Source organism: Canis lupus (assembly GCF_048164855.1).
Source record: "Canis lupus baileyi chromosome 4 unlocalized genomic scaffold, mCanLup2.hap1 SUPER_4_unloc_1, whole genome shotgun sequence".
NCBI lineage: Eukaryota > Metazoa > Chordata > Mammalia > Carnivora > Canidae > Canis > Canis lupus.
The window spans coordinates 213,370-237,790 of record NW_027326406.1 but is presented as its reverse complement, the minus strand read 5'-3'; the positions used below and the strand labels follow the sequence as shown (position 1 = coordinate 237,790).

General features: G+C 76.5%; 14 non-coding genes across 14 annotated transcripts; all 14 read right to left on the bottom strand.

Moving 5' to 3' along the window:
• Positions 1–961: 961 nt before the first annotated feature.
• On the bottom strand, positions 962–1,080 carry LOC140629362 (5S ribosomal RNA). The gene has a single exon (XR_012027197.1). It is a non-coding gene; the product is annotated as a 5S ribosomal RNA (ribosomal RNA).
• Positions 1,081–2,733: 1,653 nt separating this feature from the next.
• Positions 2,734–2,852, bottom strand: LOC140629361 (5S ribosomal RNA). Its single transcript, XR_012027196.1, has one exon. It is a non-coding gene; the product is annotated as a 5S ribosomal RNA (ribosomal RNA).
• A 1,646-nt stretch (positions 2,853–4,498) lies between these two features.
• Positions 4,499–4,617, bottom strand: LOC140629360 (5S ribosomal RNA). The gene has a single exon (XR_012027195.1). It is a non-coding gene; the product is annotated as a 5S ribosomal RNA (ribosomal RNA).
• Positions 4,618–6,270: 1,653 nt separating this feature from the next.
• Positions 6,271–6,389, bottom strand: LOC140629358 (5S ribosomal RNA). The gene has a single exon (XR_012027193.1). It is a non-coding gene; the product is annotated as a 5S ribosomal RNA (ribosomal RNA).
• Positions 6,390–8,044: 1,655 nt separating this feature from the next.
• Positions 8,045–8,163, bottom strand: LOC140629357 (5S ribosomal RNA). The gene has a single exon (XR_012027192.1). It is a non-coding gene; the product is annotated as a 5S ribosomal RNA (ribosomal RNA).
• A 1,661-nt stretch (positions 8,164–9,824) lies between these two features.
• On the bottom strand, positions 9,825–9,943 carry LOC140629347 (5S ribosomal RNA). Its single transcript, XR_012027182.1, has one exon. It is a non-coding gene; the product is annotated as a 5S ribosomal RNA (ribosomal RNA).
• A 1,649-nt stretch (positions 9,944–11,592) lies between these two features.
• On the bottom strand, positions 11,593–11,711 carry LOC140629334 (5S ribosomal RNA). Its single transcript, XR_012027170.1, has one exon. It is a non-coding gene; the product is annotated as a 5S ribosomal RNA (ribosomal RNA).
• A 1,649-nt stretch (positions 11,712–13,360) lies between these two features.
• LOC140629323 (5S ribosomal RNA) lies at positions 13,361–13,479 on the bottom strand. Its single transcript, XR_012027159.1, has one exon. It is a non-coding gene; the product is annotated as a 5S ribosomal RNA (ribosomal RNA).
• Positions 13,480–15,126: 1,647 nt separating this feature from the next.
• Positions 15,127–15,245, bottom strand: LOC140629312 (5S ribosomal RNA). Its single transcript, XR_012027148.1, has one exon. It is a non-coding gene; the product is annotated as a 5S ribosomal RNA (ribosomal RNA).
• Positions 15,246–16,894: 1,649 nt separating this feature from the next.
• On the bottom strand, positions 16,895–17,013 carry LOC140629300 (5S ribosomal RNA). Its single transcript, XR_012027136.1, has one exon. It is a non-coding gene; the product is annotated as a 5S ribosomal RNA (ribosomal RNA).
• Positions 17,014–18,666: 1,653 nt separating this feature from the next.
• On the bottom strand, positions 18,667–18,785 carry LOC140629289 (5S ribosomal RNA). Its single transcript, XR_012027125.1, has one exon. It is a non-coding gene; the product is annotated as a 5S ribosomal RNA (ribosomal RNA).
• Positions 18,786–20,438: 1,653 nt separating this feature from the next.
• Positions 20,439–20,557, bottom strand: LOC140629277 (5S ribosomal RNA). The gene has a single exon (XR_012027114.1). It is a non-coding gene; the product is annotated as a 5S ribosomal RNA (ribosomal RNA).
• A 1,653-nt stretch (positions 20,558–22,210) lies between these two features.
• Positions 22,211–22,329, bottom strand: LOC140629266 (5S ribosomal RNA). Its single transcript, XR_012027103.1, has one exon. It is a non-coding gene; the product is annotated as a 5S ribosomal RNA (ribosomal RNA).
• Positions 22,330–23,968: 1,639 nt separating this feature from the next.
• LOC140629352 (5S ribosomal RNA) lies at positions 23,969–24,087 on the bottom strand. Its single transcript, XR_012027187.1, has one exon. It is a non-coding gene; the product is annotated as a 5S ribosomal RNA (ribosomal RNA).
• Between the last annotated feature and the right edge of the window lie 334 nt (positions 24,088–24,421).

Genomic DNA, 24,421 nt, shown 5'->3' with positions numbered 1-24,421 from the left:
GCCCATCAGCCGAACCGCCGCGGGGCCGTGTGCCTGCGTGCGTGCGCGGCGCCCTGGCCCAGGCGCGGAGCGAGTGTCTGTGGTGTGTCTTGCTGTGTCCCGAGCGGCTCTTTGGGCCTGGGTGCCGGCCGCCCCCGCGTCGCCGTGGTCTTGGCTGTCGCGGGGTCACGGAGCGCGGAGCCCGGCGCCAACGGGGGGCCTGAGGCCCCCGGCGGTCGGGCCATCTGGTTGGTGTCCTGGGCACGCGGAGCGTGGACCCCGGGGCTGAGGGCCGAAGGGACGGTGGTCCGCGGGGGACGGAGGGCATGTCCTTCGGAGAGAAGGTGCAGGCGGGCCCGGGCCGAAGGTGGGGGGGGTGTTGCGGGTGGCTGGGTGGCTTGGTCGCTGGGGGCGGTGCCAGGGAATTGCTAGGGGCTGGGGGCGGGCCTGGGGGCGGGGCCTGGGGGCGGGGCCTGGGGGCGGTGCCTGGGGCGGGGCGAGGAGGGCCCGCAGGCAGGCCCGGCCCCCGGCCCCCGGCCCCCAACCACCCCCCCCTCGGCCCCACGGAGGGCCTCGCAGGCCTGCGAGGACGGGATCCAGCCCCCACCCGTCTCCCCCCAGCGAACGCACCGCCCCCCCGCGCCCCAGCCCCGAGGTTCCGGCTGTCGCCCCGTCCCCTCCCTGGGCCGCTTCGGGCCCCCTCGGCCCCCTCGGCCCCCTGGGACGCGCGGCCGGCTAGGATGCGGGTGGGCGTCGTTTAGGGCTGGGAGGAAGAGGAGGTGTGTGGTGTATGTAGTGGCGTCCTGCCCGTGCAGCGGGCGCCCTCGGTGCCCCGCGGCGCCCTGCGGTGGTCCCGGCGGGGCGGGGGCCATGGCAGGGGTGGTCCGGAGGGCGCCGCCGCCGCCGCCGCCGCCGCCGCCGCCGCGTTGGGCGAGGGGGGTGTTGGCGGCAAAGGGACGGACAGGAAGGCCGAAGAAAAAAAAGCCTACAGCACCCGGTATTCCCAGGCGGTCTCCCATCCAAGTACTAACCAGGCCCGACCCTGCTTAGCTTCCGAGATCAGACGAGATCGGGCGCGTTCAGGGTGGTATGGCCGTAGACGTCCGCGGCTGCCGCTGGGCGCCCCAAGAGCCTGCTCTGCGCCTCTCTCCAGGCCAGGCGCCCGCCGCTCCTCAGCCCTCCTCCGCCCGCCCTGTGCGGCCCGCCTGAACGCCTGCCTGCCTGCCTGCATGCTCGCCTGCCGGCCCGACTGATGGACTGACCGCCTCCCGCGCCGCGCCCGGGGTGGCGGAGGGCGCCTGCCCGGGCCGGGGGGTGGGGGCCAAGACGCGTCCCGCACCCCGGAGCCGAGTCTGTCGCGGGAGCCCGGGCGCGCTCCCGTCCCCGGCCTGTCGGGCTCGTCGCCGCCGCTCGGCTCCCCGGATGGCACGCCGCCCCACATCGGGCCGCTCGCTGGGGGCTGGGGGCTGCGGGGGGGTGGGGGGGTGTGCCGCGGGCCGGGGCCGGCGCCGGCCGGCCCCTGGCCTCTCCTGTCCTTCAGCCCGCCTGGCTCAAAGCCAAGCCGGGGCCGCCCGCGCCGCCGGACCCCATCGTCGCACAGGCAGGGACACAGACACAGGTGCCCACGACACACACACACACACACAGACAGACGGAAGGAGGACACAGGCACTCGGAGCTGGGCCACACGGCCTGTGGGGGCGAGGCAGCCACCCCGCCGGAGGGGCGCAGGCCCTGGAGCTGCGTCAGGAGCCCTGGCAGCCGCAGGCCCCGCAGCCACGGTGTCAGGGATGCCGTTCCGCTCCCATTCCTGCCCATCAGCCGAACCGCCGCGGGGCCGTGTGCCTGCGTGCGTGCGCGGCGCCCTGGCCCAGGCGCGGAGCGAGTGTCTGTGGTGTGTCTTGCTGTGTCCCGAGCGGCTCTTTGGGCCTGGGTGCCGGCCGCCCCCGCGTCGCCGTGGTCTTGGCTGTCGCGGGGTCACGGAGCGCGGAGCCCGGCGCCAACGGGGGGCCTGAGGCCCCCGGCGGTCGGGCCATCTGGTTGGTGTCCTGGGCACGCGGAGCGTGGACCCCGGGGCTGAGGGCCGAAGGGACGGTGGTCCGCGGGGGACGGAGGGCATGTCCTTCGGAGAGAAGGTGCAGGCGGGCCCGGGCCGAAGGTGGGGGGGGTGTTGCGGGTGGCTGGGTGGCTTGGTCGCTGGGGGCGGTGCCAGGGAATTGCTAGGGGCTGGGGGCGGGCCTGGGGGCGGGGCCTGGGGCGGGGCGAGGAGGGCCCGCAGGCAGGCCCGGCCCCCGGCCCCCGGCCCCCAACCACCCCCCCCTCGGCCCCACGGAGGGCCTCGCAGGCCTGCGAGGACGGGATCCAGCCCCCACCCGTCTCCCCCCAGCGACCGCACCGCCCCCCCGCGCCCCAGCCCCGAGGTTCCGGCTGTCGCCCCGTCCCCTCCCTGGGCCGCTTCGGGCCCCCTCGGCCCCCTCGGCCCCCTGGGACGCGCGGCCGGCTAGGATGCGGGTGGGCGTCGTTGAAGGGCTGGGAGGAAGAGGAGGTGTGTGGTGTATGTAGTGGCGTCCTGCCCGTGCAGCGGGCGCCCTCGGTGCCCCGCGGCGCCCTGCGGTGGTCCCGGCGGGGCGGGGGCCATGGCAGGGGTGGTCCGGAGGGCACCGCCGCCGCCGCCGCCGCCGCCGCCGCCGCCGCCGCGTTGGGCGAGGGGGGTGTTGGCGGCAAAGGGACGGACAGGAAGGCCGAAGAAAAAAAAGCCTACAGCACCCGGTATTCCCAGGCGGTCTCCCATCCAAGTACTAACCAGGCCCGACCCTGCTTAGCTTCCGAGATCAGACGAGATCGGGCGCGTTCAGGGTGGTATGGCCGTAGACGTCCGCGGCTGCCGCTGGGCGCCCCAAGAGCCTGCTCTGCGCCTCTCTCCAGGCCAGGCGCCCGCCGCTCCTCAGCCCTCCTCCGCCCGCCCTGTGCGGCCCGCCTGAACGCCTGCCTGCCTGCCTGCATGCTCGCCTGCCGGCCCGACTGATGGACTGACCGCCTCCCGCGCCGCGCCCGGGGTGGCGGAGGGCGCCTGCCCGGGCCGGGGGGTGGGGGCCAAGACGCGTCCCGCACCCCGGAGCCGAGTCTGTCGCGGGAGCCCGGGCGCGCTCCCGTCCCCGGCCTGTCGGGCTCGTCGCCGCCGCTCGGCTCCCCGGATGGCACGCCGCCCCGCATCGGGCCGCTCGCTGGGGGCTGGGGGCTGCGGGGGGGTGGGGGGGTGTGCCGCGGGCCGGGGCCGGCGCCGGCCGGCCCCTGGCCTCTCCTGTCCTTCAGCCCGCCTGGCTCAAAGCCAAGCCGGGGCCGCCCGCGCCGCCGGACCCCATCGTCGCACAGGCAGGGACACAGACACAGGTGCCCACGACACACACACACACACACACAGACAGACGGAAGGAGGACACAGGCACTCGGAGCTGGGCCACACGGCCTGTGGGGGCGAGGCAGCCACCCCGCCGGAGGGGCGCAGGCCCTGGAGCTGCGTCAGGAGCCCTGGCAGCCGCAGGCCCCGCAGCCACGGTGTCAGGGATGCCGTTCCGCTCCCATTCCTGCCCATCAGCCGAACCGCCGCGGGGCCGTGTGCCTGCGTGCGTGCGCGGCGCCCTGGCCCAGGCGCGGAGCGAGTGTCTGTGGTGTGTCTTGCTGTGTCCCGAGCGGCTCTTTGGGCCTGGGTGCCGGCCGCCCCCGCGTCGCCGTGGTCTTGGCTGTCGCGGGGTCACGGAGCGCGGAGCCCGGCGCCAACGGGGGGCCTGAGGCCCCCGGCGGTCGGGCCATCTGGTTGGTGTCCTGGGCACGCGGAGCGTGGACCCCGGGGCTGAGGGCCGAAGGGACGGTGGTCCGCGGGGGACGGAGGGCATGTCCTTCGGAGAGAAGGTGCAGGCGGGCCCGGGCCGAAGGTGGGGGGGGTGTTGCGGGTGGCTGGGTGGCTTGGTCGCTGGGGGCGGTGCCAGGGAATTGCTAGGGGCTGGGGGCGGGCCTGGGGGCGGGGCCTGGGGCGGGGCCTGGGGCGGGGCGAGGAGGGCCCGCAGGCAGGCCCGGCCCCCGGCCCCCGGCCCCCAACCACCCCCCCCTTGGCCCCACGGAGGGCCTCGCAGGCCTGCGAGGACGGGATCCAGCCCCCACCCGTCTCCCCCCAGCGACCGCACCGCCCCCCCGCGCCCCAGCCCCGAGGTTCCGGCTGTCGCCCCGTCCCCTCCCTGGGCCGCTTCGGGCCCCCTCGGCCCCCTCGGCCCCCTGGGACGCGCGGCCGGCTAGGATGCGGGTGGGCGTCGTTGAAGGGCTGGGAGGAAGAGGAGGTGTGTGGTGTATGTAGTGGCGTCCTGCCCGTGCAGCGGGCGCCCTCGGTGCCCCGCGGCGCCCTGCGGTGGTCCCGGCGGGGCGGGGGCCATGGCAGGGGTGGTCCGGAGGGCACCGCCGCCGCCGCCGCGTTGGGCGAGGGGGGTGTTGGCGGCAAAGGGACGGACAGGAAGGCCGAAGAAAAAAAAGCCTACAGCACCCGGTATTCCCAGGCGGTCTCCCATCCAAGTACTAACCAGGCCCGACCCTGCTTAGCTTCCGAGATCAGACGAGATCGGGCGCGTTCAGGGTGGTATGGCCGTAGACGTCCGCGGCTGCCGCTGGGCGCCCCAAGAGCCTGCTCTGCGCCTCTCTCCAGGCCAGGCGCCCGCCGCTCCTCAGCCCTCCTCCGCCCGCCCTGTGCGGCCCGCCTGAACGCCTGCCTGCCTGCCTGCGTGCTCGCCTGCCGGCCCGACTGATGGACTGACCGCCTCCCGCGCCGCGCCCGGGGTGGCGGAGGGCGCCTGCCCGGGCCGGGGGGTGGGGGCCAAGACGCGTCCCGCACCCCGGAGCCGAGTCTGTCGCGGGAGCCCGGGCGCGCTCCCGTCCCCGGCCTGTCGGGCTCGTCGCCGCCGCTCGGCTCCCCGGATGGCACGCCGCCCCACATCGGGCCGCTCGCTGGGGGCTGGGGGCTGCGGGGGGGTGGGGGGGTGTGCCGCGGGCCGGGGCCGGCGCCGGCCGGCCCCTGGCCTCTCCTGTCCTTCAGCCCGCCTGGCTCAAAGCCAAGCCGGGGCCGCCCGCGCCGCCGGACCCCATCGTCGCACAGGCAGGGACACAGACACAGGTGCCCACGACACACACACACACACACAGACAGACGGAAGGAGGACACAGGCACTCGGAGCTGGGCCACACGGCCTGTGGGGGCGAGGCAGCCACCCCGCCGGAGGGGCGCAGGCCCTGGAGCTGCGTCAGGAGCCCTGGCAGCCGCAGGCCCCGCAGCCACGGTGTCAGGGATGCCGTTCCGCTCCCATTCCTGCCCATCAGCCGAACCGCCGCGGGGCCGTGTGCCTGCGTGCGTGCGCGGCGCCCTGGCCCAGGCGCGGAGCGAGTGTCTGTGGTGTGTCTTGCTGTGTCCCGAGCGGCTCTTTGGGCCTGGGTGCCGGCCGCCCCCGCGTCGCCGTGGTCTTGGCTGTCGCGGGGTCACGGAGCGCGGAGCCCGGCGCCAACGGGGGGCCTGAGGCCCCCGGCGGTCGGGCCATCTGGTTGGTGTCCTGGGCACGCGGAGCGTGGACCCCGGGGCTGAGGGCCGAAGGGACGGTGGTCCGCGGGGGACGGAGGGCATGTCCTTCGGAGAGAAGGTGCAGGCGGGCCCGGGCCGAAGGTGGGGGGGGTGTTGCGGGTGGCTGGGTGGCTTGGTCGCTGGGGGCGGTGCCAGGGAATTGCTAGGGGCTGGGGGCGGGCCTGGGGGCGGGGCCTGGGGCGGGGCGAGGAGGGCCCGCAGGCAGGCCCGGCCCCCGGCCCCCGGCCCCCAACCACCCCCCCCTCGGCCCCACGGAGGGCCTCGCAGGCCTGCGAGGACGGGATCCAGCCCCCACCCGTCTCCCCCCAGCGACCGCACCGCCCCCCCGCGCCCCAGCCCCGAGGTTCCGGCTGTCGCCCCGTCCCCTCCCTGGGCCGCTTCGGGCCCCCTCGGCCCCCTCGGCCCCCTGGGACGCGCGGCCGGCTAGGATGCGGGTGGGCGTCGTTGAAGGGCTGGGAGGAAGAGGAGGTGTGTGGTGTATGTAGTGGCGTCCTGCCCGTGCAGCGGGCGCCCTCGGTGCCCCGCGGCGCCCTGCGGTGGTCCCGGCGGGGCGGGGGCCATGGCAGGGGTGGTCCGGAGGGCACCGCCGCCGCCGCCGCCGCCGCCGCCGCCGCCGCCGCGTTGGGCGAGGGGGGTGTTGGCGGCAAAGGGACGGACAGGAAGGCCGAAGAAAAAAAAGCCTACAGCACCCGGTATTCCCAGGCGGTCTCCCATCCAAGTACTAACCAGGCCCGACCCTGCTTAGCTTCCGAGATCAGACGAGATCGGGCGCGTTCAGGGTGGTATGGCCGTAGACGTCCGCGGCTGCCGCTGGGCGCCCCAAGAGCCTGCTCTGCGCCTCTCTCCAGGCCAGGCGCCCGCCGCTCCTCAGCCCTCCTCCGCCCGCCCTGTGCGGCCCGCCTGAACGCCTGCCTGCCTGCCTGCATGCTCGCCTGCCGGCCCGACTGATGGACTGACCGCCTCCCGCGCCGCGCCCGGGGTGGCGGAGGGCGCCTGCCCGGGCCGGGGGGTGGGGGCCAAGACGCGTCCCGCACCCCGGAGCCGAGTCTGTCGCGGGAGCCCGGGCGCGCTCCCGTCCCCGGCCTGTCGGGCTCGTCGCCGCCGCTCGGCTCCCCGGATGGCACGCCGCCCCACATCGGGCCGCTCGCTGGGGGCTGGGGGCTGCGGGGGGGTGGGGGGGTGTGCCGCGGGCCGGGGCCGGCGCCGGCCGGCCCCTGGCCTCTCCTGTCCTTCAGCCCGCCTGGCTCAAAGCCAAGCCGGGGCCGCCCGCGCCGCCGGACCCCATCGTCGCACAGGCAGGGACACAGACACAGGTGCCCACGACACACACACACACACACAGACAGACGGAAGGAGGACACAGGCACTCGGAGCTGGGCCACACGGCCTGTGGGGGCGAGGCAGCCACCCCGCCGGAGGGGCGCAGGCCCTGGAGCTGCGTCAGGAGCCCTGGCAGCCGCAGGCCCCGCAGCCACGGTGTCAGGGATGCCGTTCCGCTCCCATTCCTGCCCATCAGCCGAACCGCCGCGGGGCCGTGTGCCTGCGTGCGTGCGCGGCGCCCTGGCCCAGGCGCGGAGCGAGTGTCTGTGGTGTGTCTTGCTGTGTCCCGAGCGGCTCTTTGGGCCTGGGTGCCGGCCGCCCCCGCGTCGCCGTGGTCTTGGCTGTCGCGGGGTCACGGAGCGCGGAGCCCGGCGCCAACGGGGGGCCTGAGGCCCCCGGCGGTCGGGCCATCTGGTTGGTGTCCTGGGCACGCGGAGCGTGGACCCCGGGGCTGAGGGCCGAAGGGACGGTGGTCCGCGGGGGACGGAGGGCATGTCCTTCGGAGAGAAGGTGCAGGCGGGCCCGGGCCGAAGGTGGGGGGGGTGTTGCGGGTGGCTGGGTGGCTTGGTCGCTGGGGGCGGTGCCAGGGAATTGCTAGGGGCTGGGGGCGGGCCTGGGGGCGGGGCCTGGGGCGGGGCGAGGAGGGCCCGCAGGCAGGCCCGGCCCCCGGCCCCCGGCCCCCAACCACCCCCCCCTCGGCCCCACGGAGGGCCTCGCAGGCCTGCGAGGACGGGATCCAGCCCCCACCCGTCTCCCCCCAGCGACCGCACCGCCCCCCCGCGCCCCAGCCCCGAGGTTCCGGCTGTCGCCCCGTCCCCTCCCTGGGCCGCTTCGGGCCCCCTCGGCCCCCTCGGCCCCCTGGGACGCGCGGCCGGCTAGGATGCGGGTGGGCGTCGTTGAAGGGCTGGGAGGAAGAGGAGGTGTGTGGTGTATGTAGTGGCGTCCTGCCCGTGCAGCGGGCGCCCTCGGTGCCCCGCGGCGCCCTGCGGTGGTCCCGGCGGGGCGGGGGCCATGGCAGGGGTGGTCCGGAGGGCACGCCGCCGCCGCCGCCGCCGCCGCCGCCGCCGCCGCCGCGTTGGGCGAGGGGGGTGTTGGCGGCAAAGGGACGGACAGGAAGGCCGAAGAAAAAAAAGCCTACAGCACCCGGTATTCCCAGGCGGTCTCCCATCCAAGTACTAACCAGGCCCGACCCTGCTTAGCTTCCGAGATCAGACGAGATCGGGCGCGTTCAGGGTGGTATGGCCGTAGACGTCCGCGGCTGCCGCTGGGCGCCCCAAGAGCCTGCTCTGCGCCTCTCTCCAGGCCAGGCGCCCGCCGCTCCTCAGCCCTCCTCCGCCCGCCCTGTGCGGCCCGCCTGAACGCCTGCCTGCCTGCCTGCATGCTCGCCTGCCGGCCCGACTGATGGACTGACCGCCTCCCGCGCCGCGCCCGGGGTGGCGGAGGGCGCCTGCCCGGGCCGGGGGGTGGGGGCCAAGACGCGTCCCGCACCCCGGAGCCGAGTCTGTCGCGGGAGCCCGGGCGCGCTCCCGTCCCCGGCCTGTCGGGCTCGTCGCCGCCGCTCGGCTCCCCGGATGGCACGCCGCCCCACATCGGGCCGCTCGCTGGGGGCTGGGGGCTGCGGGGGGGTGGGGGGGTGTGCCGCGGGCCGGGGCCGGCGCCGGCCGGCCCCTGGCCTCTCCTGTCCTTCAGCCCGCCTGGCTCAAAGCCAAGCCGGGGCCGCCCGCGCCGCCGGACCCCATCGTCGCACAGGCAGGGACACAGACACAGGTGCCCACGACACACACACACACACACACAGACAGACGGAAGGAGGACACAGGCACTCGGAGCTGGGCCACACGGCCTGTGGGGGCGAGGCAGCCACCCCGCCGGAGGGGCGCAGGCCCTGGAGCTGCGTCAGGAGCCCTGGCAGCCGCAGGCCCCGCAGCCACGGTGTCAGGGATGCCGTTCCGCTCCCATTCCTGCCCATCAGCCGAACCGCCGCGGGGCCGTGTGCCTGCGTGCGTGCGCGGCGCCCTGGCCCAGGCGCGGAGCGAGTGTCTGTGGTGTGTCTTGCTGTGTCCCGAGCGGCTCTTTGGGCCTGGGTGCCGGCCGCCCCCGCGTCGCCGTGGTCTTGGCTGTCGCGGGGTCACGGAGCGCGGAGCCCGGCGCCAACGGGGGGCCTGAGGCCCCCGGCGGTCGGGCCATCTGGTTGGTGTCCTGGGCACGCGGAGCGTGGACCCCGGGGCTGAGGGCCGAAGGGACGGTGGTCCGCGGGGGACGGAGGGCATGTCCTTCGGAGAGAAGGTGCAGGCGGGCCCGGGCCGAAGGTGGGGGGGGTGTTGCGGGTGGCTGGGTGGCTTGGTCGCTGGGGGCGGTGCCAGGGAATTGCTAGGGGCTGGGGGCGGGCCTGGGGGCGGGGCCTGGGGCGGGGCCTGGGGCGGGGCGAGGAGGGCCCGCAGGCAGGCCCGGCCCCCGGCCCCCGGCCCCCAACCACCCCCCCCTTGGCCCCACGGAGGGCCTCGCAGGCCTGCGAGGACGGGATCCAGCCCCCACCCGTCTCCCCCCAGCGACCGCACCGCCCCCCCGCGCCCCAGCCCCGAGGTTCCGGCTGTCGCCCCGTCCCCTCCCTGGGCCGCTTCGGGCCCCCTCGGCCCCCTCGGCCCCCTGGGACGCGCGGCCGGCTAGGATGCGGGTGGGCGTCGTTGAAGGGCTGGGAGGAAGAGGAGGTGTGTGGTGTATGTAGTGGCGTCCTGCCCGTGCAGCGGGCGCCCTCGGTGCCCCGCGGCGCCCTGCGGTGGTCCCGGCGGGGCGGGGGCCATGGCAGGGGTGGTCCGGAGGGCACCGCCGCCGCCGCCGCCGCCGCCGCCGCCGCGTTGGGCGAGGGGGGTGTTGGCGGCAAAGGGACGGACAGGAAGGCCGAAGAAAAAAAAGCCTACAGCACCCGGTATTCCCAGGCGGTCTCCCATCCAAGTACTAACCAGGCCCGACCCTGCTTAGCTTCCGAGATCAGACGAGATCGGGCGCGTTCAGGGTGGTATGGCCGTAGACGTCCGCGGCTGCCGCTGGGCGCCCCAAGAGCCTGCTCTGCGCCTCTCTCCAGGCCAGGCGCCCGCCGCTCCTCAGCCCTCCTCCGCCCGCCCTGTGCGGCCCGCCTGAACGCCTGCCTGCCTGCCTGCATGCTCGCCTGCCGGCCCGACTGATGGACTGACCGCCTCCCGCGCCGCGCCCGGGGTGGCGGAGGGCGCCTGCCCGGGCCGGGGGGTGGGGGCCAAGACGCGTCCCGCACCCCGGAGCCGAGTCTGTCGCGGGAGCCCGGGCGCGCTCCCGTCCCCGGCCTGTCGGGCTCGTCGCCGCCGCTCGGCTCCCCGGATGGCACGCCGCCCCACATCGGGCCGCTCGCTGGGGGCTGGGGGCTGCGGGGGGGTGGGGGGGTGTGCCGCGGGCCGGGGCCGGCGCCGGCCGGCCCCTGGCCTCTCCTGTCCTTCAGCCCGCCTGGCTCAAAGCCAAGCCGGGGCCGCCCGCGCCGCCGGACCCCATCGTCGCACAGGCAGGGACACAGACACAGGTGCCCACGACACACACACACACAGACAGACGGAAGGAGGACACAGGCACTCGGAGCTGGGCCACACGGCCTGTGGGGGCGAGGCAGCCACCCCGCCGGAGGGGCGCAGGCCCTGGAGCTGCGTCAGGAGCCCTGGCAGCCGCAGGCCCCGCAGCCACGGTGTCAGGGATGCCGTTCCGCTCCCATTCCTGCCCATCAGCCGAACCGCCGCGGGGCCGTGTGCCTGCGTGCGTGCGCGGCGCCCTGGCCCAGGCGCGGAGCGAGTGTCTGTGGTGTGTCTTGCTGTGTCCCGAGCGGCTCTTTGGGCCTGGGTGCCGGCCGCCCCCGCGTCGCCGTGGTCTTGGCTGTCGCGGGGTCACGGAGCGCGGAGCCCGGCGCCAACGGGGGGCCTGAGGCCCCCGGCGGTCGGGCCATCTGGTTGGTGTCCTGGGCACGCGGAGCGTGGACCCCGGGGCTGAGGGCCGAAGGGACGGTGGTCCGCGGGGGACGGAGGGCATGTCCTTCGGAGAGAAGGTGCAGGCGGGCCCGGGCCGAAGGTGGGGGGGGTGTTGCGGGTGGCTGGGTGGCTTGGTCGCTGGGGGCGGTGCCAGGGAATTGCTAGGGGCTGGGGGCGGGCCTGGGGGCGGGGCCTGGGGCGGGGCGAGGAGGGCCCGCAGGCAGGCCCGGCCCCCGGCCCCCGGCCCCCAACCACCCCCCCCTCGGCCCCACGTAGGGCCTCGCAGGCCTGCGAGGACGGGATCCAGCCCCCACCCGTCTCCCCCCAGCGACCGCACCGCCCCCCCGCGCCCCAGCCCCGAGGTTCCGGCTGTCGCCCCGTCCCCTCCCTGGGCCGCTTCGGGCCCCCTCGGCCCCCTCGGCCCCCTGGGACGCGCGGCCGGCTAGGATGCGGGTGGGCGTCGTTGAAGGGCTGGGAGGAAGAGGAGGTGTGTGGTGTATGTAGTGGCGTCCTGCCCGTGCAGCGGGCGCCCTCGGTGCCCCGCGGCGCCCTGCGGTGGTCCCGGCGGGGCGGGGGCCATGGCAGGGGTGGTCCGGAGGGCACCGCCGCCGCCGCCGCCGCCGCCGCCGCCGCCGCCGCGTTGGGCGAGGGGGGTGTTGGCGGCAAAGGGACGGACAGGAAGGCCGAAGAAAAAAAAGCCTACAGCACCCGGTATTCCCAGGCGGTCTCCCATCCAAGTACTAACCAGGCCCGACCCTGCTTAGCTTCCGAGATCAGACGAGATCGGGCGCGTTCAGGGTGGTATGGCCGTAGACGTCCGCGGCTGCCGCTGGGCGCCCCAAGAGCCTGCTCTGCGCCTCTCTCCAGGCCAGACGCCCGCCGCTCCTCAGCCCTCCTCCGCCCGCCCTGTGCGGCCCGCCTGAACGCCTGCCTGCCTGCCTGCATGCTCGCCTGCCGGCCCGACTGATGGACTGACCGCCTCCCGCGCCGCGCCCGGGGTGGCGGAGGGCGCCTGCCCGGGCCGGGGGGTGGGGGCCAAGACGCGTCCCGCACCCCGGAGCCGAGTCTGTCGCGGGAGCCCGGGCGCGCTCCCGTCCCCGGCCTGTCGGGCTCGTCGCCGCCGCTCGGCTCCCCGGATGGCACGCCGCCCCACATCGGGCCGCTCGCTGGGGGCTGGGGGCTGCGGGGGGGTGGGGGGGTGTGCCGCGGGCCGGGGCCGGCGCCGGCCGGCCCCTGGCCTCTCCTGTCCTTCAGCCCGCCTGGCTCAAAGCCAAGCCGGGGCCGCCCGCGCCGCCGGACCCCATCGTCGCACAGGCAGGGACACAGACACAGGTGCCCACGACACACACACACACACACAGACGGAAGGAGGACACAGGCACTCGGAGCTGGGCCACACGGCCTGTGGGGGCGAGGCAGCCACCCCGCCGGAGGGGCGCAGGCCCTGGAGCTGCGTCAGGAGCCCTGGCAGCCGCAGGCCCCGCAGCCACGGTGTCAGGGATGCCGTTCCGCTCCCATTCCTGCCCATCAGCCGAACCGCCGCGGGGCCGTGTGCCTGCGTGCGTGCGCGGCGCCCTGGCCCAGGCGCGGAGCGAGTGTCTGTGGTGTGTCTTGCTGTGTCCCGAGCGGCTCTTTGGGCCTGGGTGCCGGCCGCCCCCGCGTCGCCGTGGTCTTGGCTGTCGCGGGGTCACGGAGCGCGGAGCCCGGCGCCAACGGGGGGCCTGAGGCCCCCGGCGGTCGGGCCATCTGGTTGGTGTCCTGGGCACGCGGAGCGTGGACCCCGGGGCTGAGGGCCGAAGGGACGGTGGTCCGCGGGGGACGGAGGGCATGTCCTTCGGAGAGAAGGTGCAGGCGGGCCCGGGCCGAAGGTGGGGGGGGTGTTGCGGGTGGCTGGGTGGCTTGGTCGCTGGGGGCGGTGCCAGGGAATTGCTAGGGGCTGGGGGCGGGCCTGGGGGCGGGGCCTGGGGCGTGGCGAGGAGGGCCCGCAGGCAGGCCCGGCCCCTGGCCCCCGGCCCCCGACCACCCCCCCCTCGGCCCCACGGAGGGCCTCGCAGGCCTGCGAGGACGGGATCCAGCCCCCACCCGTCTCCCCCCAGCGACCGCCCCGCCCCCCCGCGCCCCAGCCCCGAGGTTCCGGCTGTCGCCCCGTCCCCTCCCTGGGCCGCTTCGGGCCCCCTCGGCCCCCTCGGCCCCCTGGGACGCGCGGCCGGCTAGGATGCGGGTGGGCGTCGTTGAAGGGCTGGGAGGAAGAGGAGGTGTGTGGTGTATGTAGTGTCGTCCTGCCCGTGCAGCGGACGCCCTCGGTGCCCCGCGGCGCCCTGCGGTGGTCCCGGCGGGGCGGGGGCCATGGCAGGGGTGGTCCGGAGGGCACCGCCGCCGCCGCCGCCGCCGCCGCCGCCGCCGCCGCGTTGGGCGAGGGGGGTGTTGGCGGCAAAGGGACGGACAGGAAGGCCGAAGAAAAAAAAGCCTACAGCACCCGGTATTCCCAGGCGGTCTCCCATCCAAGTACTAACCAGGCCCGACCCTGCTTAGCTTCCGAGATCAGACGAGATCGGGCGCGTTCAGGGTGGTATGGCCGTAGACGTCCGCGGCTGCCGCTGGGCGCCCCAAGAGCCTGCTCTGCGCCTCTCTCCAGGCCAGGCGCCCGCCGCTCCTCAGCCCTCCTCCGCCCGCCCTGTGCGGCCCGCCTGAACGCCTGCCTGCCTGCCTGCCTGCATGCTCGCCTGCCGGCCCGACTGATGGACTGACCGCCTCCCGCGCCGCGCCCGGGGTGGCGGAGGGCGCCTGCCCGGGCCGGGGGGTGGGGGCCAAGACGCGTCCCGCACCCCGGAGCCGAGTCTGTCGCGGGAGCCCGGGCGCGCTCCCGTCCCCGGCCTGTCGGGCTCGTCGCCGCCGCTCGGCTCCCCGGATGGCACGCCGCCCCACATCGGGCCGCTCGCTGGGGGCTGGGGGCTGCGGGGGGGTGGGGGGGTGTGCCGCGGGCCGGGGCCGGCGCCGGCCGGCCCCTGGCCTCTCCTGTCCTTCAGCCCGCCTGGCTCAAAGCCAAGCCGGGGCCGCCCGCGCCGCCGGACCCCATCGTCGCACAGGCAGGGACACAGACACGGGTGCCCACGACACACACACACACAGACAGACGGAAGGAGGACACAGGCACTCGGAGCTGGGCCACACGGCCTGTGGGGGCGAGGCAGCCACCCCGCCGGAGGGGCGCAGGCCCTGGAGCTGCGTCAGGAGCCCTGGCAGCCGCAGGCCCCGCAGCCACGGTGTCAGGGATGCCGTTCCGCTCCCATTCCTGCCCATCAGCCGAACCGCCGCGGGGCCGTGTGCCTGCGTGCGTGCGCGGCGCCCTGGCCCAGGCGCGGAGCGAGTGTCTGTGGTGTGTCTTGCTGTGTCCCGAGCGGCTCTTTGGGCCTGGGTGCCGGCCGCCCCCGCGTCGCCGTGGTCTTGGCTGTCGCGGGGTCACGGAGCGCGGAGCCCGGCGCCAACGGGGGGCCTGAGGCCCCCGGCGGTCGGGCCATCTGGTTGGTGTCCTGGGCACGCGGAGCGTGGACCCCGGGGCTGAGGGCCGAAGGGACGGTGGTCCGCGGGGGACGGAGGGCATGTCCTTCGGAGAGAAGGTGCAGGCGGGCCCGGGCCGAAGGTGGGGGGGGTGTTGCGGGTGGCTGGGTGGCTTGGTCGCTGGGGGCGGTGCCAGGGAATTGCTAGGGGCTGGGGGCGGGCCTGGGGGCGGGGCCTGGGGCGGGGCGAGGAGGGCCCGCAGGCAGGCCCGGCCCCAGGCCCCCGGCCCCCGACCACCCCCCCCTCGGCCCCACGGAGGGCCTCGCAGGCCTGCGAGGACGGGATCCAGCCCCCACCCGTCTCCCCCCAGCGACCGCACCGCCCCCCCGCGCCCCAGCCCCGAGGTTCCGGCTGTCGCCCCGTCCCCTCCCTGGGCCGCTTCGGGCCCCCTCGGCCCCCTCGGCCCCCTGGGACGCGCGGCCGGCTAGGATGCGGGTGGGCGTCGTTGAAGGGCTGGGAGGAAGAGGAGGTGTGTGGTGTATGTAGTGGCGTCCTGCCCGTGCAGCGGGCGCCCTCGGTGCCCCGCGGCGCCCTGCGGTGGTCCCGGCGGGGCGGGGGCCATGGCAGGGGTGGTCCGGAGGGCACCGCCGCCGCCGCCGCCGCCGCCGCCGCCGCGTTGGGCGAGGGGGGTGTTGGCGGCAAAGGGACGGACAGGAAGGCCGAAGAAAAAAAAGCCTACAGCACCCGGTATTCCCAGGCGGTCTCCCATCCAAGTACTAACCAGGCCCGACCCTGCTTAGCTTCCGAGATCAGACGAGATCGGGCGCGTTCAGGGTGGTATGGCCGTAGACGTCCGCGGCTGCCGCTGGGCGCCCCAAGAGCCTGCTCTGCGCCTCTCTCCAGGCCAGACGCCCGCCGCTCCTCAGCCCTCCTCCGCCCGCCCTGTGCGGCCCGCCTGAACGCCTGCCTGCCTGCCTGCGTGCTCGCCTGCCGGCCAGACTGATGGACTGACCGCCTCCCGCGCCGCGCCCGGGGTGGCGGAGGGCGCCTGCCCGGGCCGGGGGGTGGGGGCCAAGACGCGTCCCGCACCCCGGAGCCGAGTCTGTCGCGGGAGCCCGGGCGCGCTCCCGTCCCCGGCCTGTCGGGCTCGTCGCCGCCGCTCGGCTCCCCGGATGGCACGCCGCCCCACATCGGGCCGCTCGCTGGGGGCTGGGGGCTGCGGGGGGGTGGGGGGGTGTGCCGCGGGCCGGGGCCGGCGCCGGCCGGCCCCTGGCCTCTCCTGTCCTTCAGCCCGCCTGGCTCAAAGCCAAGCCGGGGCCGCCCGCGCCGCCGGACCCCATCGTCGCACAGGCAGGGACACAGACACAGGTGCCCACGACACACACACACACACACAGACGGAAGGAGGACACAGGCACTCGGAGCTGGGCCACACGGCCTGTGGGGGCGAGGCAGCCACCCCGCCGGAGGGGCGCAGGCCCTGGAGCTGCGTCAGGAGCCCTGGCAGCCGCAGGCCCCGCAGCCACGGTGTCAGGGATGCCGTTCCGCTCCCATTCCTGCCCATCAGCCGAACCGCCGCGGGGCCGTGTGCCTGCGTGCGTGCGCGGCGCCCTGGCCCAGGCGCGGAGCGAGTGTCTGTGGTGTGTCTTGCTGTGTCCCGAGCGGCTCTTTGGGCCTGGGTGCCGGCCGCCCCCGCGTCGCCGTGGTCTTGGCTGTCGCGGGGTCACGGAGCGCGGAGCCCGGCGCCAACGGGGGGCCTGAGGCCCCCGGCGGTCGGGCCATCTGGTTGGTGTCCTGGGCACGCGGAGCGTGGACCCCGGGGCTGAGGGCCGAAGGGACGGTGGTCCGCGGGGGACGGAGGGCATGTCCTTCGGAGAGAAGGTGCAGGCGGGCCCGGGCCGAAGGTGGGGGGGGTGTTGCGGGTGGCTGGGTGGCTTGGTCGCTGGGGGCGGTGCCAGGGAATTGCTAGGGGCTGGGGGCGGGCCTGGGGGCGGGGCCTGGGGCGGGGCGAGGAGGGCCCGCAGGCAGGCCCGGCCCCCGGCCCCCGGCCCCCAACCACCCCCCCCTCGGCCCCACGGAGGGCCTCGCAGGCCTGCGAGGACGGGATCCAGCCCCCACCCGTCTCCCCCCAGCGACCGCACCGCCCCCCCGCGCCCCAGCCCCGAGGTTCCGGCTGTCGCCCCGTCCCCTCCCTGGGCCGCTTCGGGCCCCCTCGGCCCCCTCGGCCCCCTGGGACGCGCGGCCGGCTAGGATGCGGGTGGGCGTCGTTGAAGGGCTGGGAGGAAGAGGAGGTGTGTGGTGTATGTAGTGGCGTCCTGCCCGTGCAGCGGGCGCCCTCGGTGCCCCGCGGCGCCCTGCGGTGGTCCCGGCGGGGCGGGGGCCATGGCAGGGGTGGTCCGGAGGGCACCGCCGCCGCCGCCGCCGCCGCCGCCGCCGCCGCCGCGTTGGGCGAGGGGGGTGTTGGCGGCAAAGGGACGGACAGGAAGGCCGAAGAAAAAAAAGCCTACAGCACCCGGTATTCCCAGGCGGTCTCCCATCCAAGTACTAACCAGGCCCGACCCTGCTTAGCTTCCGAGATCAGACGAGATCGGGCGCGTTCAGGGTGGTATGGCCGTAGACGTCCGCGGCTGCCGCTGGGCGCCCCAAGAGCCTGCTCTGCGCCTCTCTCCAGGCCAGGCGCCCGCCGCTCCTCAGCCCTCCTCCGCCCGCCCTGTGCGGCCCGCCTGAACGCCTGCCTGCCTGCCTGCATGCTCGCCTGCCGGCCCGACTGATGGACTGACCGCCTCCCGCGCCGCGCCCGGGGTGGCGGAGGGCGCCTGCCCGGGCCGGGGGGTGGGGGCCAAGACGCGTCCCGCACCCCGGAGCCGAGTCTGTCGCGGGAGCCCGGGCGCGCTCCCGTCCCCGGCCTGTCGGGCTCGTCGCCGCCGCTCGGCTCCCCGGATGGCACGCCGCCCCACATCGGGCCGCTCGCTGGGGGCTGGGGGCTGCGGGGGGGTGGGGGGGTGTGCCGCGGGCCGGGGCCGGCGCCGGCCGGCCCCTGGCCTCTCCTGTCCTTCAGCCCGCCTGGCTCAAAGCCAAGCCGGGGCCGCCCGCGCCGCCGGACCCCATCGTCGCACAGGCAGGGACACAGACACAGGTGCCCACGACACACACACACACACACAGACAGACGGAAGGAGGACACAGGCACTCGGAGCTGGGCCACACGGCCTGTGGGGGCGAGGCAGCCACCCCGCCGGAGGGGCGCAGGCCCTGGAGCTGCGTCAGGAGCCCTGGCAGCCGCAGGCCCCGCAGCCACGGTGTCAGGGATGCCGTTCCGCTCCCATTCCTGCCCATCAGCCGAACCGCCGCGGGGCCGTGTGCCTGCGTGCGTGCGCGGCGCCCTGGCCCAGGCGCGGAGCGAGTGTCTGTGGTGTGTCTTGCTGTGTCCCGAGCGGCTCTTTGGGCCTGGGTGCCGGCCGCCCCCGCGTCGCCGTGGTCTTGGCTGTCGCGGGGTCACGGAGCGCGGAGCCCGGCGCCAACGGGGGGCCTGAGGCCCCCGGCGGTCGGGCCATCTGGTTGGTGTCCTGGGCACGCGGAGCGTGGACCCCGGGGCTGAGGGCCGAAGGGACGGTGGTCCGCGGGGGACGGAGGGCATGTCCTTCGGAGAGAAGGTGCAGGCGGGCCCGGGCCGAAGGTGGGGGGGGTGTTGCGGGTGGCTGGGTGGCTTGGTCGCTGGGGGCGGTGCCAGGGAATTGCTAGGGGCTGGGGGCGGGCCTGGGGGCGGGGCCTGGGGCGGGGCGAGGAGGGCCCGCAGGCAGGCCCGGCCCCCGGCCCCCGGCCCCCAACCACCCCCCCCTCGGCCCCACGGAGGGCCTCGCAGGCCTGCGAGGACGGGATCCAGCCCCCACCCGTCTCCCCCCAGCGACCGCACCGCCCCCCCGCGCCCCAGCCCCGAGGTTCCGGCTGTCGCCCCGTCCCCTCCCTGGGCCGCTTCGGGCCCCCTCGGCCCCCTCGGCCCCCTGGGACGCGCGGCCGGCTAGGATGCGGGTGGGCGTCGTTGAAGGGCTGGGAGGAAGAGGAGGTGTGTGGTGTATGTAGTGGCGTCCTGCCCGTGCAGCGGGCGCCCTCGGTGCCCCGCGGCGCCCTGCGGTGGTCCCGGCGGGGCGGGGGCCATGGCAGGGGTGGTCCGGAGGGCACCGCCGCCGCCGCCGCCGCCGCCGCCGCCGCCGCCGCGTTGGGCGAGGGGGGTGTTGGCGGCAAAGGGACGGACAGGAAGGCCGAAGAAAAAAAAGCCTACAGCACCCGGTATTCCCAGGCGGTCTCCCATCCAAGTACTAACCAGGCCCGACCCTGCTTAGCTTCCGAGATCAGACGAGATCGGGCGCGTTCAGGGTGGTATGGCCGTAGACGTCCGCGGCTGCCGCTGGGCGCCCCAAGAGCCTGCTCTGCGCCTCTCTCCAGGCCAGGCGCCCGCCGCTCCTCAGCCCTCCTCCGCCCGCCCTGTGCGGCCCGCCTGAACGCCTGCCTGCCTGCCTGCATGCTCGCCTGCCGGCCCGACTGATGGACTGACCGCCTCCCGCGCCGCGCCCGGGGTGGCGGAGGGCGCCTGCCCGGGCCGGGGGGTGGGGGCCAAGACGCGTCCCGCACCCCGGAGCCGAGTCTGTCGCGGGAGCCCGGGCGCGCTCCCGTCCCCGGCCTGTCGGGCTCGTCGCCGCCGCTCGGCTCCCCGGATGGCACGCCGCCCCACATCGGGCCGCTCGCTGGGGGCTGGGGGCTGCGGGGGGGTGGGGGGGTGTGCCGCGGGCCGGGGCCGGCGCCGGCCGGCCCCTGGCCTCTCCTGTCCTTCAGCCCGCCTGGCTCAAAGCCAAGCCGGGGCCGCCCGCGCCGCCGGACCCCATCGTCGCACAGGCAGGGACACAGACACAGGTGCCCACGACACACACACACACACACAGACAGACGGAAGGAGGACACAGGCACTCGGAGCTGGGCCACACGGCCTGTGGGGGCGAGGCAGCCACCCCGCCGGAGGGGCGCAGGCCCTGGAGCTGCGTCAGGAGCCCTGGCAGCCGCAGGCCCCGCAGCCACGGTGTCAGGGATGCCGTTCCGCTCCCATTCCTGCCCATCAGCCGAACCGCCGCGGGGCCGTGTGCCTGCGTGCGTGCGCGGCGCCCTGGCCCAGGCGCGGAGCGAGTGTCTGTGGTGTGTCTTGCTGTGTCCCGAGCGGCTCTTTGGGCCTGGGTGCCGGCCGCCCCCGCGTCGCCGTGGTCTTGGCTGTCGCGGGGTCACGGAGCGCGGAGCCCGGCGCCAACGGGGGGCCTGAGGCCCCCGGCGGTCGGGCCATCTGGTTGGTGTCCTGGGCACGCGGAGCGTGGACCCCGGGGCTGAGGGCCGAAGGGACGGTGGTCCGCGGGGGACGGAGGGCATGTCCTTCGGAGAGAAGGTGCAGGCGGGCCCGGGCCGAAGGTGGGGGGGGTGTTGCGGGTGGCTGGGTGGCTTGGTCGCTGGGGGCGGTGCCAGGGAATTGCTAGGGGCTGGGGGCGGGCCTGGGGGCGGGGCCTGGGGCGGGGCGAGGAGGGCCCGCAGGCAGGCCCGGCCCCCGGCCCCCGGCCCCCAACCACCCCCCCCTCGGCCCCACGGAGGGCCTCGCAGGCCTGCGAGGACGGGATCCAGCCCCCACCCGTCTCCCCCCAGCGACCGCACCGCCCCCCCGCGCCCCAGCCCCGAGGTTCCGGCTGTCGCCCCGTCCCCTCCCTGGGCCGCTTCGGGCCCCCTCGGCCCCCTCGGCCCCCTGGGACGCGCGGCCGGCTAGGATGCGGGTGGGCGTCGTTGAAGGGCTGGGAGGAAGAGGAGGTGTGTGGTGTATGTAGTGGCGTCCTGCCCGTGCAGCGGGCGCCCTCGGTGCCCCGCGGCGCCCTGCGGTGGTCCCGGCGGGGCGGGGGCCATGGCAGGGGTGGTCCGGAGGGCACCGCCGCCGCCGCCGCCGCCGCCGCCGCCGCCGCCGCGTTGGGCGAGGGGGGTGTTGGCGGCAAAGGGACGGACAGGAAGGCCGAAGAAAAAAAAGCCTACAGCACCCGGTATTCCCAGGCGGTCTCCCATCCAAGTACTAACCAGGCCCGACCCTGCTTAGCTTCCGAGATCAGACGAGATCGGGCGCGTTCAGGGTGGTATGGCCGTAGACGTCCGCGGCTGCCGCTGGGCGCCCCAAGAGCCTGCTCTGCGCCTCTCTCCAGGCCAGGCGCCCGCCGCTCCTCAGCCCTCCTCCGCCCGCCCTGTGCGGCCCGCCTGAACGCCTGCCTGCCTGCCTGCATGCTCGCCTGCCGGCCCGACTGATGGACTGACCGCCTCCCGCGCCGCGCCCGGGGTGGCGGAGGGCGCCTGCCCGGGCCGGGGGGTGGGGGCCAAGACGCGTCCCGCACCCCGGAGCCGAGTCTGTCGCGGGAGCCCGGGCGCGCTCCCGTCCCCGGCCTGTCGGGCTCGTCGCCGCCGCTCGGCTCCCCGGATGGCACGCCGCCCCACATCGGGCCGCTCGCTGGGGGCTGGGGGCTGCGGGGGGGTGGGGGGGTGTGCCGCGGGCCGGGGCCGGCGCCGGCCGGCCCCTGGCCTCTCCTGTCCTTCAGCCCGCCTGGCTCAAAGCCAAGCCGGGGCCGCCCGCGCCGCCGGACCCCATCGTCGCACAGGCAGGGACACAGACACAGGTGCCCACGACACACACACACACACACAGACAGACGGAAGGAGGACACAGGCACTCGGAGCTGGGCCACACGGCCTGTGGGGGCGAGGCAGCCACCCCGCCGGAGGGGCGCAGGCCCTGGAGCTGCGTCAGGAGCCCTGGCAGCCGCAGGCCCCGCAGCCACGGTGTCAGGGATGCCGTTCCGCTCCCATTCCTGCCCATCAGCCGAACCGCCGCGGGGCCGTGTGCCTGCGTGCGTGCGCGGCGCCCTGGCCCAGGCGCGGAGCGAGTGTCTGTGGTGTGTCTTGCTGTGTCCCGAGCGGCTCTTTGGGCCTGGGTGCCGGCCGCCCCCGCGTCGCCGTGGTCTTGGCTGTCGCGGGGTCACGGAGCGCGGAGCCCGGCGCCAACGGGGGGCCTGAGGCCCCCGGCGGTCGGGCCATCTGGTTGGTGTCCTGGGCACGCGGAGCGTGGACCCCGGGGCTGAGGGCCGAAGGGACGGTGGTCCGCGGGGGACGGAGGGCATGTCCTTCGGAGAGAAGGTGCAGGCGGGCCCGGGCCGAAGGTGGGGGGGGTGTTGCGGGTGGCTGGGTGGCTTGGTCGCTGGGGGCGGTGCCAGGGAATTGCTAGGGGCTGGGGGCGGGCCTGGGGGCGGGGCCTGGGGCGGGGCGAGGAGGGCCCGCAGGCAGGCCCGGCCCCCGGCCCCCGGCCCCCAACCACCCCCCCCTCGGCCCCACGGAGGGCCTCGCAGGCCTGCGAGGACGGGATCCAGCCCCCACCCGTCTCCCCCCAGCGACCGCACCGCCCCCCCGCGCCCCAGCCCCGAGGTTCCGGCTGTCGCCCCGTCCCCTCCCTGGGCCGCTTCGGGCCCCCTCGGCCCCCTCGGCCCCCTGGGACGCGCGGCCGGCTAGGATGCGGGTGGGCGTCGTTGAAGGGCTGGGAGGAAGAGGAGGTGTGTGGTGTATGTAGTGGCGTCCTGCCCGTGCAGCGGGCGCCCTCGGTGCCCCGCGGCGCCCTGCGGTGGTCCCGGCGGGGCGGGGGCCATGGCAGGGGTGGTCCGGAGGGCACCGCCGCCGCCGCCGCCGCCGCCGCCGCCGCCGCCGCGTTGGGCGAGGGGGGTGTTGGCGGCAAAGGGACGGACAGGAAGGCCGAAGAAAAAAAAGCCTACAGCACCCGGTATTCCCAGGCGGTCTCCCATCCAAGTACTAACCAGGCCCGACCCTGCTTAGCTTCCGAGATCAGACGAGATCGGGCGCGTTCAGGGTGGTATGGCCGTAGACGTCCGCGGCTGCCGCTGGGCGCCCCAAGAGCCTGCTCTGCGCCTCTCTCCAGGCCAGGCGCCCGCCGCTCCTCAGCCCTCCTCCGCCCGCCCTGTGCGGCCCGCCTGAACGCCTGCCTGCCTGCCTGCATGCTCGCCTGCCGGCCCGACTGATGGACTGACCGCCTCCCGCGCCGCGCCCGGGGTGGCGGAGGGCGCCTGCCCGGGCCGGGGGGTGGGGGCCAAGACGCGTCCCGCACCCCGGAGCCGAGTCTGTCGCGGGAGCCCGGGCGCGCTCCCGTCCCCGGCCTGTCGGGCTCGTCGCCGCCGCTCGGCTCCCCGGATGGCACGCCGCCCCACATCGGGCCGCTCGCTGGGGGCTGGGGGCTGCGGGGGGGTGGGGGGGTGTGCCGCGGGCCGGGGCCGGCGCCGGCCGGCCCCTGGCCTCTCCTGTCCTTCAGCCCGCCTGGCTCAAAGCCAAGCCGGGGCCGCCCGCGCCGCCGGACCCCATCGTCGCACAGGCAGGGACACAGACACAGGTGCCCACGACACACACACACACACACAGACAGACGGAAGGAGGACACAGGCACTCGGAGCTGGGCCACACGGCCTGTGGGGGCGAGGCAGCCACCCCGCCGGAGGGGCGCAGGCCCTGGAGCTGCGTCAGGAGCCCTGGCAGCCGCAGGCCCCGCAGCCACGGTGTCAGGGATGCCGTTCCGCTCCCATTCCTGCCCATCAGCCGAACCGCCGCGGGGCCGTGTGCCTGCGTGCGTGCGCGGCGCCCTGGCCCAGGCGCGGAGCGAGTGTCTGTGGTGTGTCTTGCTGTGTCCCGAGCGGCTCTTTGGGCCTGGGTGCCGGCCGCCCCCGCGTCGCCGTGGTCTTGGCTGTCGCGGGGTCACGGAGCGCGGAGCCCGGCGCCAACGGGGGGCCTGAGGCCCCCGGCGGTCGGGCCATCTGGTTGGTGTCCTGGGCACGCGGAGCGTGGACCCCGGGGCTGAGGGCCGAAGGGACGGTGGTCCGCGGGGGACGGAGGGCATGTCCTTCGGCGAGAAGGTGCAGGCGGGCCCGGGCCGAAGGTGGGGGGGGTGTTGCGGGTGGCTGGGTGGCTTGGTCGCTGGGGGCGGTGCCAGGGAATTGCTAGGGGCTGGGGGCGGGCCTGGGGGCGGGGCCTGGGGCGGGGCGAGGAGGGCCCGCAGGCAGGCCCGGCCCCCGGCCCCCGGCCCCCGGCCCCCAACCACCCCCCCCTCGGCCCCACGGAGGGCCTCGCAGGCCTGCGAGGACGGGATCCAGCCCCCACCCGTCTCCCCCCAGCGACCGCACCGCCCCCCCGCGCCCCAGCCCCGAGGTTCCGGCTGTCGCCCCGTCCCCTCCCTGGGCCGCTTCGGGCCCCCTCGGCCCCCTCGGCCCCCTGGGACGCGCGGCCGGCTAGGATGCGGGTGGGCGTCGTTGAAGGGCTGGGAGGAAGAGGAGGTGTGTGGTGTATGTAGTGGCGTCCTGCCCGTGCAGCGGGCGCCCTCGGTGCCCCGCGGCGCCCTGCGGTGGTCCCGGCGGGGCGGGGGCCATGGCAGGGGTGGTCCGGAGGGCACCGCCGCCGCCGCCGCGTTGGGCGAGGGGGGTGTTGGCGGCAAAGGGACGGACAGGAAGGCCGAAGAAAAAAAAGCCTACAGCACCCGGTATTCCCAGGCGGTCTCCCATCCAAGTACTAACCAGGCCCGAACCTGCTTAGCTTCCGAGATCAGACGAGATCGGGCGCGTTCAGGGTGGTATGGCCGTAGACGTCCGTGGCTGCCGCTGGGCGCCCCAAGAGCCTGCTCTGCGCCTCTCTCCAGGCCAGGCGCCCGCCGCTCCTCAGCCCTCCTCCGCCCGCCCTGTGCGGCCCGCCTGAACGCCTGCCTGCCTGCCTGCATGCTCGCCTGCCGGCCCGACTGATGGACTGACCGCCTCCCGCGCCGCGCCCGGGGTGGCGGAGGGCGCCTGCCCGGGCCGGGGGGTGGGGGCCAAGACGCGTCCCGCACCCCGGAGCCGAGTCTGTCGCGGGAGCCCGGGCGCGCTCCCGTCCCCGGCCTGTCGGGCTCGTCGCCGCCGCTCGGCTCCCCGGATGGCACGCCGCC